A 15,428-nucleotide genomic window follows, 5' to 3' on the forward strand; every position below is an offset into this window, starting at 1 on the left:
TTAAAGTGTGCAGTGTACACAGTGCTTACAATATTTATGCCAGCAAGATAAAACATGAAAAAGACTCAGCACACTTCAGCTTCCTTGAGGCAAAATTGATTTTGGGCAACAATATCGAAGCATCATGATACTCAAACACTCTTTTCTAACACTATTTCTATTATTGTTATTTTCAATAGCATTTCAATGTTCCCACATCATAGATATCAAAAAGCCAGGACTTTTTCCACTAGAAAATCTTGACAATGTTTTAGAATGAATATATGATGGCCCTTTAAAACATATCACATGAAGATGATTGAGAAAATGCTGATTAACATTCAAATCAACATGTTTTACCTTGAGTTTAATTGTCTTCCTCACACATCCTCCAGCAGTACATCCATTTACTGAGAATTCCATTGCACGATTATTTAACACATCGGGCTGCAGTAATGGTAGCATCACTCTCATCACCTTGACCCGAGAAGGCCTGGCCAAAGCAGAATGTCGCCATAATAGATTGTCTTTTCCATCCATTTGTTCCTGTAGAAGAATAAATATGTGTTAAGTCTGCATTGCACACAGCAGAAAGAAAGAATATTGAGGAACTACTATATGATTTTATTTTTGCAATGTTAATGACATTTCTGTACATATTATACTCCATATGCTTCAATATTTCTTCAATATAAATTAATTTTAAAAGTCTACTTCTTAATTTGGGAATAACATTTTATCATTATACCAGTAACATAAGGAAAGCTCCCACCTTATATGCCCCTACTGAAAATGTTTGCTTTATTCTCTTTTTATAGCCCAAGCATGGGACACTGTTGTTAAACACACACAAATCTAGACAGAATCAAACCAGGATGATTTTATTGCATGACAGTACATTTTCTGTTTAACAACACACTGATGGAAACAAAATATACCGCTTAATACCACTACTTTAGACGTAATATCTGATAAGACATATCACATGAAGTTCCACTATTCACAGTTTACAGCTTTGAGAATCAGCCATTACTTCTATGACACAGACACCTCTGTGTCATGAAGCCTCAGCAGCCAGGAAAATTACATATCAAATTAAAGTTTACACAGCACCCCCTCTAGCCCATCCCAGTTTTTCTGTGAGCTTGAGCAATGCTGATTTATCATGAATGAGTGCTGCAGACAGCTGGTGTGGGTTTTCAGATCAGTCCCTACACCAGCAGCTACAATTTTTTAGTTAATCAAAAGAGGAGGAGCATGAAAACTTCAACACAAACTACAAACGCAACCTGATAACTGATGCGGCTTAAGAAGCCTGATGGGACTACACATCAGTCAACCCTGATCAAAAGCTGTGTCTGATGTTGATAGACTTCTCACAATCAGAGGTTCAAGGATACATCCCTAATGATATACTCATGTACAGCAGAAAAATATGAAGGTACATGGACTTGTGTGGATTTCCATTAAAACACCCCACACTCACTCATACGTAATCTTTTATCTCTTCTAACGGTTTTTTCTGTGGTCTATATAGCATCTACTGAACTCTAAATTACTACTAATTAGCTCAACTTCTTTTGTTTCAAAACTGGACCATACTGAATGATACATTTTACATTAAGATTACTTTTAAGGCATTTGGGCTTTTGCCATCCAACCATGAAGGTAATGCTATCCATACAGGATGTGAGAAACCAAGGATATTGTGAATCTTGTACATATACATTTTACATCACTGATCTACCAGGATTATCACAAATAACCTTTTCAGTACAGACACAGCTGTGAGCACACAGACTTAAATTATAATAGCGTACATATTTAATAATAGCTAATTATCAAATAATCATCAAAAGTAATACATTAATCCATTCTATAAAGCTTTATTTGCACCACGAAGATGAACTTTTTTCCCCTTGTATCACAATGTCAAATGATAATGCATTTTGACTTCTACTGGCATCCTATTTAAGAAAAACAACCTTCACAAACATGTTTACAGTAAACTGCAATAGAAGTCCTCTCCGGGAACCATCACCTAATCGTGGTGGAGAGCAGGAGTGGTGCACACAATTGTGCCGCCCCTCGATTTGCAACGTACAATACACGCAGCCAATATAAGCCATAAGCAAAAAACAGCAACAACACAAACGCCAATCACAGTCAAATAGACAAGTGCAACGTACAAATTGTCAACAGTTATTAAAGTAGGCCGACGACGCTATAACAACAGCACCAACACGTCTGCAGCATAAACAATCCAATAGGTTCCAAATGCCTTTACAGCAGAGTAATGTTATGGTTTTGGTGTTTTGTCTTGTCTTATGGTAGTTTGTTTTCCTGTCATTGTGGTAGCCTGGTTTTCTGTCATGTCGTGTTTCCTTCCGTTTGTGTGATTTTCGGTCTTGTCTTGTTTTATGTTCTGTTTCCTGTTTTATTTTGATAGTCTGTTCTCTGTCTTGTCTTGTCTAGTTTTACTCCCTGTGTTTTCCCGCTCTTGTGATTGCCTGATGTTTTCCACCTGTTTCCCAGCCCTTGTGTCACCTGCCTCTTGTTACCTCGTTACCCTGTGTATTTAGTCTTTGTGTTCCCCTTGTCCTGTGTCAGATCATTGTTTGGGTTTGTGTTCTTTCCAGTCAGTTTGTGTCTGTGCCCAGCGTGTTTGCATCAAGTGTACCAGGTTTGGATTCTTCCCTTTAGTTTGTTCCTCGTGTTTTCATATTTTTTGGACTTTAGTTTTTGCCTGCTTCCTTTGGATTCCTTTTGTTGTTTTTGTCTGCCTCATTTTTTGGATCTCCTTTTTTTTTGTGTTTAAATAAACTCTCGAGCTCAATCCTTCCCCTGCCTGCCTGCCTGCTTGCCTTGCCTCTGCATTTGGGTCCACCTATTTCCCCCTGAACATAACAAGTAACGACAGCACATTTATTTTCTAAATAATCAAAACCGCTAGAGAAAACTAATGCGCATCATCCCTGGGGAAATCAATTCATTTGACCTGATTTGGTCCTCTCTCTGTCAAAATGTCTAATTCTTGCGTTATTGTTGTTGGCTATTTGCTGGGATCTTTCTTTGGCACCCTCCGTGTACAAATAGCGACGCTGTATGTTAAGCAGCCTCAATGTCACTGTCGCTCCCGGCAGCGCTTGTGGCTCCATCGGTCTTCAATGGTAGCGGAGGCATCACGGGCCGGGAAGCTAGCAACGGCGGCAGCGCTGATTACGCCGTTCTCCGGGGCTCTGGAAGGGCCAGCATCCTACTTTAGACTCCCACCAGGATCAAAATAAAATATTTCAATAAAGAATTATTTTGTTTTTGGAGCGCTTACTCCTTTGCTATTTTTCTTTTTTTTGTAGTCACTAGACATGGTTGTACAGTGTTCTGACCTCTGACCTGTGAGAAACTGGGGATGGGGGGCAGGGACACTTATTGGTGATTTGATTACAGGCACACATTCCTCACCAATGGACTACAAGAGGCCAACAAAATGAGGGCCAAACAAAACAGTTGAAATGTTTTATAAGCCCACATTTTACCGCCTTGCCAAAGTGCTGCTCTAGACCATTGCCTAGTATGCCTGTGCACATGCGTCGGCGCTGGTGGAGAGGTTTGTGGGTCCCTATGAACCTAAAGAGAGCCTGGTGCTCCTGGTAGGGTCTCCCATGGCAAAGTGGTCTCAGGTGCGGGGCCAGACTAACAATTGGTTTATAAAGACCCCTATGGAAAAACGCAGTGGAGGTCAGGGGCCTCAACGGACCAGACCTGGGTGGAAGAGGCTGGCTCTGGGGACATGGAACATGGGAAAAGGAGCCGGAACTTGTGCAGGTGGTGGAGCGCTTACCTCTATGCACAGTCCTCTTACAGTACTCCTGGATAGGGGATGGACTCTATTCTAAGGTGACCAGATTTCTGAGACAAAATCCGGGGACATTTTCAGCTCAGAAGCGTAAATACCTCCAAAAAAGGTAATGTTTTTATCTTTGTAAAACTTAAAACAGACACTGCCCCAGGGGCATCACTAGACCTAGAGCTGCACTGGGGCACAAGCCCCCCTTAGGGGGATCCATGGGCATGCTCCCCTGTAAGAAAATGTTGTCTATTTTAACGTTTAAATGCATCAATCTGGTGCACTTTGAAAAGAAATTCAGAGGTTAGACTTGATTATTCTTATATATGGATGGAAATATTTGTGCTGTAGCCTGAACTATTTGGGGGATATATATAAGTAAGTGGGATTGTCTGGAATCTGGCAAGATAACCATTATGGTGGGATACATTGGATAAGCAATTTACAAAAAAGTCTGTGCTGACAGAAATAGTTTATATGAGAATACATTATGATTTTGGCCCTTTGGCTGAGTCTCTGTCAGAGGGAGAGCAGGAGTGTGGTTGTGAAGAAGTTGGTAATTTCATGGCACAGATTAACACTTTTGCATGCACTATATCTGTGTCACATTCTCATTAGGGGCTGAGCCCCCCTAAAGGTCTAATCCTAGAATCGCACCTGCTGCTACTTCATACTTGTAGTCCACTACACCTCAGAGGGAAATGTAATGTTTACTGCACTACATTTACCTGACAGCTTTTGCTTTATTGCTTCACGTTGGGCTTCTTTCTGCAACAGCTCATTGAGTATTGGATAAAATTAAAACTATTGAGGAAATATTTTCCTTTGACATTGGTTCAGTATTAACCGAGATCGCTGCAGTCGGCAACGGCGAAACAAGCTACAATGTAAGTTAATAGGACGTCAATTGTCTAGCTTGTATTTACGTTCATAAAAGTGCTCGTTTTACCACTGACAGGCTCAGATTAATATTCTAAGTGTTTGACAACATTATGGAAAGGATTTCTAAAGAGGTCGACCTTTCTCGCGAAATTGCGTTCGCTTAACCCACCAGACTCAAAATAACCCCAGTAATTTTCCCCAGTAACATCTCTGAGCTCTGAGAAGCACTTGCACTGGGTGTCTTGAGCCTGCACGTGTAGGGTGCACGACGACTTAATTCCTCGGGTCTGTCAGTCACAGTGAAAAACGGGGACATTTCCGGGGACAGCTCCAGCTGGGGACAGGTCACCGAAACCGGGGACTGTCCCCGGAAACCGGGGACGTCTGGTCACCCTACTCTATTCTTCTCTGGAGTTGTCCAGGGTATGAGGCACCGGGGATACTCACAAGCACCTGGCTAAGCACCGCTATGTTGGAGTTTACCCTGGTGGACGAGAGTGTCGCCTCCCTACGTCTACGGGTTGTGGTGGGGGAAACTCTGATTGTTGTTTGTGCATATGTACCGAACAGCAGCTCGGAGTATTCAGTCTTTTTGGAGACCCTGAATGGACTCCTGCATGGGGCTCAATGGGAGACTTCAACGCGTATGTGGGCAATGATGGAGACACCTGGAGAAGTGTGATTGGGAGGAATGCTCATAAGTGTACGTGGTACCAGAGCACCTTAGGTCGAAGGTCGATGATCGATTTTGTGATCGTATCTTCTGACCTGAGGCTGCATGTTTTGGACACTTGAGTAAAGAGTGGGGCGGAGCTGTCAGCGGATCACCTTATGGTAGTGAGTTGGGTCAGGGGGTGGAGGAAGACTGGAGGAGGCCCCTGTCAGAAAGATCTTTAACTCACACCTCTGGCGGAGCTTTTCTGGCATCCCTGTTCAGGTTAGGGCCGTTGAACAGGCAATGTTCAAAGCTTCCATAGCTGAAGCTGCGGTGGGGTGCTGTGGTCTCAAGGAATAGGTGCCACAAGGGGCGGTTACCCTCAAACACTGTGGTGAACACCGGTGGTCAGGGAAGAATCTAACTAAAAAAGGAATCCTTCTGGGATATGTTATCCCGGAAGACTCCAGAAGTGGCTGCAAGGTACTGACAGGCCCGAAGGGCTGCAACCTCTGCCGGGAAAGAGGCAAAGCAGCGGGTGTGGGAGAAATTCGGAGAAGCCATGGGGATGGACTTCAGTTAGCACCAAGGTGTTTCTGAAAAACCGTCTGCCACTTCAGGAGGGGGAAATGGGGAACCATCCATGCTATGTACAGTAAGGATGGGATGCTGTTGACCTCAACTGAGGAGGTAATTGGGTGGTGGAAGGAGCACTTTGAGGAATCCAACTAATACACCCTCTATGGTAGAGGCAGAAAGGGAGGCTGATAGGGGATGGTCGTCAATTTCCCTGGTGGAAGTAACTGAGTTAGTCAAACAACTCCACAGTAGCAAAGCCCCGGGAAATGATGAGATCCGTCCAAAAATGCTGAAAGCTTTGGGTGTGGAGGGGCTGTCTTAGATGACACACCTATTTAACATTGCGTGGAAGTCTGGGACAGTGCCCAAGGAGTGGCAGATTGGGGTGGTGGTTTCCTTGTTCAAAAAGGGGGACCAGACACTGTGTGCCAATTACAAGGGTTTCACACTTCTCAGCCTTCCTGGTAAAGTCTACTCCAAGGTGCGGGAAAGGAGGGATCGGCCGATAATCAAACCTCAGATTGTAGAGGAACAATGCGGATTCCATCTTGGTCATGGAACAACGGACCAGCTCGTCACTACTCCAGGATCCTGAAGGGGGCCTAGGAGTATGCCCATCCGGTCTACATGTGTTTTGTGCAGCAGTTGAAGATGAGTAAGTGATTGAGTGAAGAGCAAAAGGTTGTGTGACCAGAAGGTTTATAAATGAAATCCCTTGAATATCTAGAAACGGCTGTGTGTAGAGGGTGGATAAAAAATGACTCTTCCTCAGCAACTACAAACAAGAAGCCCTTAAGCAACTGGCCCAGTGAAGCTGCTCAGCAGACAGAGGAACAATAGAAGATGCTTCTCTGTTCAGTTCTGTGACAGTGTATGAACCAGGTTATTAAAGAAATCAGCTAAGCTCATGTAAAAGTAGTATATTGTGTCAGAATTGTTGAAGAAAATGTAGTTGTTAAAAGCCTTCAATGAGAGTTATTGAGTTATTTGTTAATGTTGTATGTGTTCACTGATCAGTAGTATTAATTTCTGATTACAGAAAAATGCAAATTCTGTAGTTTGTCAAAAGTAATTATAATCATGGCTTGTAAAGAAAGCTGTTCGAAATTATACTGATGATTTAAAAAGATTTTTCCTGCTGCAGTTAAGTGTTACCAGAGGACAACTTCATGTTTCCCAATTCAGTGCTTTCAGTTTGTCTTTTGTTCCACCTGTCAGTGTGGATTTAGACTCACTAGTAGGCCTTGAAATAGGCTTATCTCTGTTGAAGATTCTCTGATGAACAAAAGCCCATTAAGACATGTAAATGAATGCTCCCATTCTGAGCGCACACAATAGAGATTTCTATTTTTCAAATTGGCTGTGTTCAAAGAATTCAAAAAAGTTAAGATTAACAAAAGAAACAACAAACAGGACAATACGTCTTTCAAAACCCTCAAAACTAAAAATAGAAAACATACACATGCAGGGCTTACAGACTAAACTGAGAGACTCGAAACCATTAATATGATTAACCAAGTTATTATAGATAAGAGGGTTTTAATAAAAATGTGTCAGGCATATTAAAGTTATTCAATGTCTGTTATAAGTTCTGAAATGAAAGAGTAATATCAAAAGACTGTCAGAAAATGTATTCTGGAGTCCTGCTGATGTCCTTTGTCCTGGCTGAATATATCATGACTAACAAGCCTTGGAGTGGATTAGGCACAGAGGATTGAGCAATTTTCAGACTTGAGTTTATTTTGCTGGATATTATAGCTCACAGAGCCCTATATTCCCACAAGAAGGGAAAACATTTTATTAAAAAGGCCCATATTTCCAATGGTGATGTAATACCAAAGACAAACATCCGTAACCATGTACCAAATGTTAAAAGTACATTGTCAGACATCTGCTGGCTTGAAAAAAAATTCAAATTAATTTAAGGGTTAAGTCTATCGGGGTCTTCGGTAGTCTGGTCATGGGATGCACATTCACTGGTCAAATCAAATGATGTGCTTCGGTTTTGATGAGAGGGAGGACACAACAAACCCAGTATGGCACTGACATGAAAAACGATAACAGACATAAAAGAATGATAAACAATACAATGGAAAGTTACTGGTAACCATAGTTTTCATCCTCAAGAGATTCAAAAGCAGACATCATATCTGCTGGTTACCTTATTGTGTCGTTCTTGGTTTTGTTGTGTTGAATCGCAGACTACTCCCACCGCTTTTCTATGGATCGAGTATAGTCCTTCGTAGTCTGCAGTAAAGACTGCCGCCATCTTTAATCACAACAGAGTCCATCTGTCGATGGTTCTTCCCTTTCTACCCTCTCTTTCTCTGTTCCAGTCTCTCTGTTCCAGCCCTGTCTGTTTGTTGTGGGGGGTTCTTATTTTCCATCCAACATCAAACCACCATATCGACAGGCTCATGGGCCGCCCAGTAGGGGGCCAGCTTGAACATGCTGCATTGGCTGTTGTCCTTTTCTAAAGCCGCAGATTAACTGACCACATTTATTTTTCTCAGGAGGATACAGATAGCCTGCAAAAAATGATTTCGGCTCTCAGGCCTTTGATTTCAACAAGCCTGGTCTCAAAGCTCCTCCATGATTGTCCCTGAACGCATCTTTTACTCAGATGTTCGGATTGACGGGATTTAGAGCTCTCTTTGATTGAGACCACATCTGTATAATAACTACTTTCAAATGTGTGTATTCATTTACGACTCTGATTCTGATCATTTAAACCAAAACACTGTTTTGACATGTTTTTACATTTCCAGCTGTTCCATCATATGTAACGTAGAAATTACATCTTCCTTTTTAACAAAGCTCAGCTGGAATTCTTTGATCTCATTCTCACCAATTGGAAGTAAATGAGACCTGAGCAGCCCCGACTACATTTATAAGTATAATCAGGCAGTCAACTAATGCATTTCATTTAAAGTGATACATCCTTTTTGTTCCCTATCGTCCCTCTTTGCGTTCATGCCTGAATGCAAAGGCATATCTTGTTTACTGTCACTGTTTTGTTCCGCCAAACTCTTTCAATGATCAATAACAGAAGTTGAATTTCAAAATGGTAGATGCTCTCACCTTCCTCTCCTGCTGGGTGGCTCGTCGGATCTTGTTTCTATGGTCCGCCATGACTGGGCGCAGTCCCCTGCCTGCCACTCTGCAATACTTTCTCATACTCATGAACCTGTTTCTGATTCTTACTAGTGTGTTCCTGAAAAATGAGCATCTTTACTTTATATTGCAGCTTCAGCCGTGCGACCCTATTGGAGGAAACAAGGACCAGATGATTGTCTGCATGATCGTATTGTAGCTATGGTAACAGATCCAACAGGCATGAGTGATGTGCACCTAATTGTTCCGTACACATTAAGCAACAGAAAAAAGAAAAACATAAATTGTTGAGTCAAATCAAATTGGTTTCTTAGACATTAGACATTTCAGACTCCAAGCCTTTTTATAATGAACTGCATCACAATGTGATATTTTGTTAAAACTTGCATCTATCTGCTGTATGAAGTTGTGAAAATAGCCCAGTGAATAAGGAGATGAATGCAAAGAAAGGAGGAGAAATATAGATGAAAAGACATTTTGGAGAGAGGGGGATAGATAATATTGCCTTTGTTATGTAGCTTTATCAGCTGCTTACCTTTCAACTGGATTTCACACTTGCATGTCTAGTTGTAGCCAGGGTCAGATCCAGCATACCCTTCTCACAATGACCAATTTTCTCCTCACACTGCACCAGCAAAGACTCACTGTGTTGGCTGCCACCTGCATTTGTCTGGATTGTGATGCATTTAAACACATTTTATTTCCAGATTTTAACTTGTCATTGCTCTGTACAAACATGCAGGTGAATTAATATTGGCATTTTGCCAAAATAAAACAAGTTGCAAAAGACTAGTAGGAATGAGATTATAAGACATCACAAGATAAACACAGATATATCAGATTGAACTTCTTGAATGATTTGAAAAAACTCAGGATGTCTGATATGTTGTTCAGAAAAGGGACATATTGTATGCTGTGCAGTATCATAACATATGTCTAGCTATGGCTTTACATACTTTTATTTTATTTTATAAATCCTTGATTTTAGTTAAGGTAGTGGGCATAGGCTACTGTATACAGAAAATTAGCTAACCTCAAGTTCTGTGGCATGGTAGCAAAACTTTCCACAGAACAGAATCCCAGTCTATATAAATAGATAATACTCCATAGAAAGTTTAAGATGAGGTGTTATTCGTTTGCCTTAGGGTGGTCCAAGAAAATTGTTCAGCTTGTTCTAACACTAAAATTCTTAACAAACAACATCTGAAGATAAAGTAATGCTAATGTTAGCATTTAGCTAACATCAGCATTTTTTATTAATGCTAAACGAAAACTCTTAACTTTCTAAATTCTATCAACACAATTCTGCATTTGCTACAATCATAGTTTGTTCGTCAGCAGTGTGTTCAGTTCACAGCGTGGTGTAAGACAAGGAAGAACAGGTGAGGTAATTGGAACATAACTGTAACATTAATAGCTAGCTAACGTCCCACTCAATACAGAACTAAACTAGCTAACGTTACAAATTACAAGTAACTGAAGCTAACTAATCTGTATCAAAATATGGAAACCACTATATTGTGTATACACAACCGTATAGTCTTTACACATTTTAAAAGGTATGGGAAATATGTTTATTCGCTTTTTTTGTTGAGAGATGATTGATACCACTTTCAGAATTTAGGCTACCACCAGCAGGTTAGCTTAGTGCAGACTGAAAACAAGGCGAATAGCTAGCCTGACTATATCCAAAGGTAACAAAAGTCCACTTACCAGCACCTCTAAAGCTCATGAATTAGCATGTTGTATCTTGTTAATCTGTACAAAAACCTAAGTGTAAAAACTGACAATTTGTGGGTTTACTGGGGGTTATAGGCCAAATTTCTTGCCGGTTGCCCAGCAACCAGCGGAAACTCCAGGAAGTTAGCTGTTACTGGTCCCTCAGTTGAATTAGTGGCTGCTAAAATTGAAATTAAAATATTAACATATTTTTTACATGGTGCTAAGAGAAGGAGCCTTACAAAAAGACAACTACTGCTGTAATTTTAAATGAATGCAGACATTTCTGTGGATCTCTCAGGCAGCAAGGAATACAATTTCTCTGATATAGAGCAATCTCAATAGGCTGTTCATGTAGGCTAGTTATGGTGTGGCTGATGATGTCATGTTATGAGCTATGAAACGTGTGGTCATGTCCTCATTAGCCGCCAATTCATATTTGTGATGTGTTCCATAGTGTTTTAGCATGTTTAACAATCATATCAACTCACATGCTTAGGGAAATATGAAGCAGCCAGAGGAGGCTTGCTAGATTAGTGCAGCATACCATTTTGCTGGTCAGTTATCAGAATTCAGACATAGGCAATGTACTTGAGTCTCACTCTTGTTTACATAAAAGAAGAGCAAGCTCTGTTCAGAACAAAGTGTGCCTGTTAAACAGAAAATGTTCTCACACATTCAGGGCACAGGGGTATTCCTGAACAAGCACAGCAAAATAAGATGATTTTTTTAAAGCAATAAACTGATAAATAATTAAATAGAATGCTGGAGTAATACTTTTTATTCTCTCAGGGAGTGAGCTGCTCAGTGTTCCCCACATGAACAAAAAATGCCCCAGATCCATGTGATCTCTGACTGGAACATACTGTATCTCTCAGGTTGTGATGTTTCAGGGGTTTATGAGAAAAGGGCAGAGCTGCTAAAATGAATCACTTTTACTTGACATTATAAAATAAACTCTAACCCCCTCAAGCAAGTTCAAATCATTTAGATTTTACTCAGGATGCTTATCCTGTTTTTATCAACTTGCTAGATAAAGCTTCATGTTAAGGGCATGAAGGGCATACATCCTAAATAACAGAGAAAAAATAAATATTCAATACTTCAAAGGATTACAGATCAACAGTCAGCATTCACACTTCCACCAAAAACCTTGGGACTTGGAGATGTGGCATGTGTCTGCAAATTATCATTGCTGACTTGTGGGTGCAATAAACATAAATGCTATCTAAATATTATTTTAGGTAAATATTTCAAACAGATGAAACAAAGCATGGCTGGGCTTTCAGAGAAACTGTCACATTTCAAGGTGGTCTGAATTAAATCTACCTATGTGGTTTATTTAATTTATTTAAGAGAAACCTCCTCTTTTGGTCTGTGCTCTGACGACCTCTTATAAGCAGGTCAAGGTAAACTCTCCACATCTGTGATTTTCACTGCTAACTCATTCCCAATGGAAATGAGTCTTATTCATTTTTCAAACAGCCTCTAGGATATCTGATCCAAAAAAGAGAGAAAAAAGCCCCTCAGGCAGCATTCATCTTTGATGTTTTGAAAAGAAAGACAGTGAAAAGCTGCAGTCTGTGCTTCATGCATATTGTATTGCTTAGAGAAGAATTACAAGCAGCCTACTGGTTATCATGTTAGTTATGCAAGCTCAGTCTCAGTCTGTTCAACACTGATTCAGAACAACATTTCTTGACAGTAAGGCACAGATTGCCATTCAATTTAGTTCGGATGTTAGGTCCAAGGAAGATTGGTGATTATGGTCACCCACTGACCTTTTCTCTAGCACCACTGTTAGACCAAAATTTGACCAAATGTTGACATATTGTTTTGTGATTGTCGTCATACATTATGGTATTCTTAAAAACCAATGGTATATCACTTCATTGGCTAACTCCTCGGACCTTTCCATCCACTATCAGCCTTGTAGACAAGACACGTTGAAATCTAATGGGTAGATTGACGTGAATATCCCAAGGAGATGAACTCTTTGCACATGTTCTGTTTTGTAACATGTGCAGTTGGCTGCAGTGAAATTTGCTGAGCATAATGCTCCAGTGGCTTTTCTTTTATTACCAACCTCATGGCACTACATCTAAGATTTCAAGAATAGCACAATGTTATTCTGTCCAGCCCATCCTACACTTTTGTAATGTGAGTGTAATATAATCATTAGGCTACAGCCTGCGGGTAGTGTTACCTACAATGGTTTGTTTCTCCAAAAGTTCAAGGTCATGCAAATTGGCTGTAGCAACGTAAGCACTTCTATCAGTTAATGTTTAACAAAACAATGAAGAGTAAAGACTGTAAAGAGCAAGCTCTCACCTCCTTTGTTGTTAACACTGGAAGATGGAGAGCAGAGACCTCTGCTTGCTGAAAATTGCAAAAGATAGACACATGTTGTTCACACATGGAAGATAACAGCCTCCCCTTGTGGCCGAATGACGACAATACATTTAGAAGGGTAGCGTATCTTAGCAGCTCATGATGAGGGGAAAGCTAGCCTCGGTGGTATGTAAAGGACAACAGTTAGTCCACTGATATGATAAACCCATAACCGGGTATTCGCTCTACAAAAGGGTTCGAGACAGATTTTTTCAGCGCAGGCGCGGTGGCCAAGTGGTAAGGCGTCGGTCTCGTAAACCGAAGATCGCGGGTTCGAACCCCGTCCGTGCCTTTTGAATGTATGTGCATAAACACACCGACTGTCTTCAACGCGCCACTGACAACCTCTAAATTATGTGAGTACCAATATATTATAACAAAAAAAAAAAGCGCTAACTATGCTATATCAAGAATGTGTGCTTACATTTGGCATTAAATAGCCTACCTGAAAGACAAACTGCCTACATATTCCTTTAAATTCAGTTTCATTACATCTGTTTATTTTAATTCATGTTTTACCAGCAATGTTTTTACTCACTTGTTTGGGGTCTGTATAGCCAATCAACCATTTGTATACATAGGCTATTACATAATAAATGTACAGTAGTCAAAACAAAGAAATTCAGCTGTGGTCCACAGGAGGCAGTGTGGGCCTCACCCACTGAGGATGAGCCTGATGCACAGAAAGGCCAAGTGCAGTCATTTAACACAAAATGAGACATACGTTTTATTTATAACTGAACTGAGAACTGAATTTCAGCCATGTCAGGCTGATGATGAGAATAGTTTAAGTTTGAATCGAGGGTAAAAGGACAGATATGCTGTACAGATTGTAAAGCCCCTTGTGGCAAATTTGCAAAATTGGGCTATATAAATAAAATGACTTGAAAAATAGTTGGGAAGTCACCCAAACAAAAAGTAATATGCTGCAAATGGACAATATTGCTTCATATTGTTGTTTGAAGAGGGTTGGATATATTTTGGATATAGGTTGTTGAACACTTGCATATCTATCTCTCTATTTTCTATACCAAATTGAAATTTCCTCATTTTATGGTTGTTAGCACTTGTAAATATGTTTGTCGTTAGCTCAAAGAGATTATCTTTTATAAAACAGAAGAAGCATTATTTCTTGAAATATTGAAAAGAACATTTTAGCCATTGTGGAGAGGTTTTGGCACACAAATGAACACTGCATACAAAGGCCTTGTAAAGCCTTAGTACTTTTACATATAACAGAGTTTTATTATAGTATATCCTATAGGCAGAATGAGCACATATGCGTTTCAGAAAATTGTTGTTGCTCCTGCAGAGATCTTCTGAGTTGAATATGAAAGTATATTTCTCGAAACACAGTGGTTATGTTTATAATAAAAACCCATCTGCTCTCATTTTTGCCCAGTCTGCAACAATCAGTAGTTTGTGTGTGCATTTTTCAGAATGTTAGCAAATGTAATTTAATGCTGTTTTTTTCCACAATTTTCCATTAAGTCTCCTATGCAAATATCTTTTCACATCACATTGTGACAATGTCACTATAATCACGCATATACTCAGCTCACACTAATCAGACTACAGTTTCCTGGGTAAAGCTCCATGTTGCAGCATCAATGATTCATATATGCTGCAGCAGCGTATCATCACGTTCCATCTGCTAAAGTGACCCTTTGTAAACTTACGCATGCTGATAGAAAGAAAACAACTGGAAGCTGCTGCAGTGATTTTTAGAAAAACCTTAGTCAGCAACATGCACAGCACATCACTGCTGGATAATGTCCAACCTCCAACTACCATCAGTGTAAAATGAAATGCTGCATTTAGCACACAGATGAGTACCTTGGTCATTGAAAATAACATCCAGATGGCAAACTTGCTGGTTCTGAAGTGTATTCATCATGACGTGCAAAAAGAGATTGTCCTTTATGACACTATGAGCAGCCTTATCATGAAAAACAAACAGATTTTTGTCAGGTGAGCGCTAAAAAAATGCCTCATATGCATTGTGCAGTCAATACCATCATGATTGATCTATTCCCTCCCATTTTGGGATTGATTTTAACAATGAAAAGTGCTCTACAAATAAAATGTATTGTTATTATTATTATTATTATTATTATTATTATTATTATTATTATTATTATTATCATTATTAAGCTCATGATGCAGTGCCAGCAGCTAATTTCCATGGTAACCTGTATGATTTCTTGTGAACAGTGTCAATAACAATAAAAAAAAAACTGATCCTATAATCCATGAAAGTAA

At 40.0% G+C, this 15,428-nt stretch overlaps 1 non-coding gene across 1 annotated transcript; it reads left to right on the plus strand.

Annotated features, from left to right (window-relative positions):
- The first annotated feature begins 13,386 nt into the window (after positions 1 to 13,386).
- On the plus strand, positions 13,387 to 13,458 carry trnat-cgu (transfer RNA threonine (anticodon CGU)). Its single transcript has one exon. It is a non-coding gene; the product is annotated as a tRNA-Thr (tRNA).
- The last annotated feature ends 1,970 nt before the right edge of the window (positions 13,459 to 15,428 follow it).

The sequence above is a fragment of the Sander vitreus genome, chromosome 15 (genome assembly GCF_031162955.1).
Source record: "Sander vitreus isolate 19-12246 chromosome 15, sanVit1, whole genome shotgun sequence".
In the NCBI taxonomy this organism is placed as follows: Eukaryota; Metazoa; Chordata; class Actinopteri; order Perciformes; family Percidae; genus Sander; species Sander vitreus.